Consider the following 4,917-nt stretch of genomic DNA (forward strand, 5'->3'; position numbering starts at 1 on the left):
ATAAACCCTGTAAGACATAAAATTGAATGAGTTTTTAGCTTTAAAGAAGATCTCCATTTCATTTTAAAATATGCTGTTTTCTACATTTTTAATGCTACTAACGCTTAGATGTTTGCACATGTGTCTTTAATCTCTATGTATCTGATTATTACTAGTCACACTTGGTTACACTCCAGTCCTTGGCACCTGAGTATGGATATAAAGTCATCAGGTAGATTTCAATGGTAACATTTATCACCTCTATTAATTAACATGAAGTAGATTTTTATGCTTCCTCCTCAAATATAACTCATTATTTTATTTGTTGATTTTTTTGTGTGTGTATATCATACAGAACATCCCAGACAATCTTATTCATCTATACACCCACTTCCCAAATGGCACCCTCCCATACCCTCCCCCACCACACACACTGGAGCCCATATACTCTGTCATCCCTGTTACTGTTCACTGTGTTGTCAGCACCCCCAGGCATTTCCCAATGCCTGCCCATCCGCTGAATCTAGTCAGCCTATCTAAAGATCCTTGTTTTAGGAGGGTCAGCTGTTCCTCATCTAGCAATCAGTTGTCAATTTTCCTTTAGATAAGATTGGAGTCTGCTGTTCATTTTCCTATAGTTAGTGTCCTAAAGTTGGTGTCACTAGTGAAAACACAGAGGCTCAACTATAACTTATTTCTTTTCCACTTAGTTCATGTGGACTATACTGAGTTCCAGGTTAGAAGGCAGAATGCCTATTCTATTCATGCAGTGACTCAGGAGATCCAGGGTGAAGGCAAACTGATCATTTTCAATCTGTGCCTTGTAGGGATACTTTCATTATCGATATCACAAGCAGTAGAAGAGGAAAGGAGCACATGAGCTTTTGTACTCTGAGTCTGGAAGTGGATCATTTCTGCATATCTGCCATTGACTGGATTCTAGTCATGTAACTCTAGCTTAAAGCAACAGAATTTGAAAATATCATGTATTTCCGTGTTCAAGAAAATATTCTTTTATAGATGGCTACCACTCTCTGCAACCATTGTTGACATTCAAAACCACATTTCATAACCCCCTACCCACCTATATTCCAATATCCACCAGTAATAAAAACCTGAAGATCTGGACATTTGGGCAGTCCAAAAGGTAATGATTGTCTGAGGTGAGCTGCCCCTTCAGAAGGAGGAGCTGTCTCTGGGTAGCTATCATCCCTACCATTTTTATTTTTGCTCCACTCCTGATCCTTCTTTACACCATCATGACCAACTCAAGCATGGAGAGGTTGGAGTCAGGCACCATCTTAATCATGGCAATTGATCCAGTATTAGTTTAGTTCATTAAAAAATAAAGTCAGTGAAAGCAGTAGTTAGATGAAGCCCTTTGCTTATTCTATATAATCTCCAAGCATTTCAATCTGTTTTCACTGGCTACACTTAACCATCTCAGATCATTTTCTTTTCTGTAAGTATGTTGCTACAGCCTGGGGTTAGAAATTTTCTTCTGCCAGGCATGGTGGCACATGCCTTTAATTCCAGCACTCTCGAGGCATAGGCAGGCAGAGGCAGGCAGAGGCAGGCAGACGCAGGAAATAATCTGTGGGGTCAAGGTTAACCTAGTCTACATAGTGAGTTTCAGCTGAGCTGGGGCTACAGGGAGACCCTGTTTTAAAAAAAATCCTCTTTCTTTTATGAATTCCATAAACATCACATCATCCTTTGAATGATCAATTTTTTTAAAAGGGAGAATTTATTGAAGCCTTTTAAGCATTCTGAAAGAAAATCTGATTTCTTGCCCCTGTGTAATTTTTAGCTGTCTTGTTTACACTTTATTTTGTGACTTGCTTTTAGTAAATTGTTCCAAGCATTAGTTTTCTTAGAAACAAAACTTCTTTTTTATTTTATGCTTGTATTTCATTCATTCAAAACCGAATGCTCTGCAAGAGTAGCCAGTGCTCTTAACTGCTGAGCCATCTCTGTAGCTCTGGATGTTTCATTTTTGATCAACATGATTTCTCATCTTATGGAGTAGTTGAGGTTTACTAGAGCTAGTACTGTCACCCATAAACCTCCAAATATATAAGCGTTTTAAAAGCCCCTCTTGGAAACATTTGAGAACATCTCATTACCCAAGGTATGTCACATAACCATCCCCATATTCAGTGAGTAGAAAAAGAAATATCATCTCATGAAGTCAGATGTAGCACCATTACATTGTAAGGAAGAAGTACGTAAAGGAGAGAGAGGAATTTGTGGCCATTTACATAATCCACTACAACTAAGAAACAATCTACTAACCTTTCATTTATAGAAAAAAATGGATATTGTTAAGTTATTCAGGATAGTTCTTTTAAGAGAGATTCAGTCAGGGTGGGTAAATAGATCAGTGAGTAAAGGTGCTGGCCATCATGCCTAACAACCTGAGTTCAATTCCTGGGACCCACATGGAGGAAGGAGAGAACTGACTTCTGCAAGTTGTCCTCATAGCTCTACATGCACACTGTAGAACATGCAGACACATAAATAATAAATAAATAAATAAATAAATAAATAAATAAATAAAATGAGACAAAGCTATTCAGTTAATAGAGCTTTATATTTGTTAAGAGATTTGCTCTTTGAAGGAGACAGAGTTGCTACGCTTTGCCCTGTAGACAAGAAGGATGTCTTAGGAAATGCAAACTCCGGGACACCTGTAATACCAGCACTGGGGAGGTTGAGGGTAAAGCTTAAAGATCACTACTAGTTCAAGGCCAGCGTGCACTATAATGAATCCTGTTTCAAAAACAAGCAAAATCCAGAATAAAACTGTTGATGAATTGAGTAGAGTGGGTTTATATGGCAATACAACCAAAATGTGTCTAGCATCCACATATACTTTAAAAAAAAAGCCTCTGAAAGTTAGTAAGAAAGAGATAATTAAATAGAAAGATTAAATTAAATAGAAAGATTAAAAAAATACTAGACAAGGTAGTGCATGCCTATAATCACAGCACATGCTGAGGCAAGAGGGGTCAGGAATTCGAGGCTAGCTGGGGATGCATAGTGTGGCCCATTTCAAAAACAGAACAAAACAAACCAAAAAATGTGCCCAGGAAATGATTCATTGGTAAATACTTTAGAGGACTTTCTACTTATGTGACATAGGAAATCTGTACCCTAATAATCACAACAACAGGATATATAAGAACAAATGTCCAGAAACAAGTTAAATGTCCACTGACATGGGAATATATACATTTTTGTAACCCTGTTTCTACTATGTCAACTATATAGCTTAATTAAAAACAAGTCTTAAGGTAAGTATAAAAGAATTTTCAGCTAAGTAAACATGATATTCTTTATGATAAATTTTCAAATATGTCAACCCTGAAAATACAGTATATTTTAAGAATACATACATATGTTTTTAAAATGTCAAGCAAAAAAAGCAGAATGATAGGTGGGGTGGAGGACAGAGCATAATATAGCATTTCACTGACCATTAACATGTTCATTATACATAATATTTATTATACATAAAACTATTTCATAGTTTTAAGATAGGAGCTGGTGGTGTGTAGACTGGCCTCAGTTGTAGTTTTAAGTCAAGGCTTCTCAAAGTATTCCACTAAGCATCCAGTTTACCCAAGGGTATGGGAACACTGTCAAAGCTGGTGTTCTAAACACAGACTTCTAATTATCCAATGTCATTCAAAAACTGAATACTAGTTTTTTTATTGTATTATAAAATTTAGTGGTTTTCATAATGCTGAAACAAAGCTGCCACCATAAATATCCAGTGGAATTGAAATTCTAGGAAATGAATTACTTAATCCCGTTGCTCTGACAACTCTCAGGAAAACATAGAATACTGAAATGGAGAACACAGACTTGTTTTGACAGGAGGTAGTATTTAAAGTTTTCAAATTCTCTGGTTATATACAACAGCAAGAAGCAAAGGGAAGAGCCTTGAAAAGGAGAAACAAGGACATGAGCACAGACCTGTGCTATGCACGTGCCATTGCTGCCCCATAACTCCTGCACCATGACTGGCATTTCACTGGCTGCCTGTCTTCCTGGCTGTAAAGTCCTGTCTTGAGTCTCCACTGCAGTATGCAGCCAGAGGCTCTGCAGGTCCTACACCCTAGCTCCTTAGCATGTTAACAGATAGACTAGGTAGACAAATGTGGGGAGAAAAGGGGCTGGGACGAAAATAGGTGGTGGGTGAGAAGCTTTCCTTAGTAGTAGTTCCACGAATGTTTATTTACTAAAAGGCTGGTGAGAATTCTTGGAGTGTACTGTGACAAGAACACCCAAAACCAAATAACGAACCCCCCGTGCCAAAGCACTGACAAATGGAAGCATAAGTAGTGGAGAAATAGAAAAGAAATCAAATCAATTTTCATGAAAAAGAATGAAATTGATCATGCAGTTTTTGCTGCCAACTCTTTCTTGAACTTTAGTGGAGTGCCATTCCATAGCCAGCTGTGCCAGCCTTCTGGAGATCTTCAGGACTTAATGGAACTACACTGCAAATGGAAAAGCAGTTCAGTGCTTGCCAAGGCATACCAGTGCAAACATCCTTCAGGTTTGCTGTGTGTGTTTATTTCAGAAGTTTGAACACATGAACAATGAAGAGCGTGCTCACGGAATGCTGCAAACAAATGAAGTGACGAGATCTGCATGTGGGGAGCTTCCAGAAGGATGTGTAGAACTATCCATCCACTTAACAAATACTGAGTGTGCATTTCTACAGAAATACTCTGCTGGCTTGTAGGGATACAAGGAAGTTTAGACACATTCCTCAATACCTATTTGCCTAGGATCTGATGGAAATAAAAGAGATTCTGCAGACTAATGTAACTTGAGGGATCTCGAGAGAACTGCAGACATGAAAACGATAGGAATATATTATGGTAAGATCTATAAAATCTTATTAGTAATTATGAACTAGAAAGA

The sequence above is a fragment of the Nannospalax galili genome, unplaced genomic scaffold (genome assembly GCF_000622305.1).
Source record: "Nannospalax galili isolate Female #2095 unplaced genomic scaffold, S.galili_v1.0 scaffold55, whole genome shotgun sequence".
In the NCBI taxonomy this organism is placed as follows: Eukaryota; Metazoa; Chordata; class Mammalia; order Rodentia; family Spalacidae; genus Nannospalax; species Nannospalax galili.